This window comes from Taeniopygia guttata, chromosome 26 (assembly GCF_048771995.1).
Source record: "Taeniopygia guttata chromosome 26, bTaeGut7.mat, whole genome shotgun sequence".
Classification (NCBI taxonomy): domain Eukaryota; kingdom Metazoa; phylum Chordata; class Aves; order Passeriformes; family Estrildidae; genus Taeniopygia; species Taeniopygia guttata.
In genome coordinates this window covers 1,670,801-1,671,067 of record NC_133051.1, presented here as the reverse complement: position 1 = coordinate 1,671,067, position 267 = coordinate 1,670,801, and positions in this window count along the sequence as shown.

Sequence of the window (267 nt, the reverse complement as noted above, 5' to 3'; positions counted from 1 at the left end):
CTCACCCCCACCCAGGGGCTCGACAGGTGGTTTGATAACCTCAGTATGCACTGAACTGGGCCTGATTTCTCAGCAATTTGGACTAAATTAGGGCTGGAGCTGGATTTAAGGGTGTTGTGCCTGAAGGAATGGAGAAACGACATTTAACTACAAAGTGACAGACTCAGAAGTTTTGCAGCTTCAATAATAAAACTCTCAACAGGTACAGAGCTTTTTTTTTTTTTTTTTTTTTTTTTTTCTGTGTTAATTTAATCATACAAATATTCA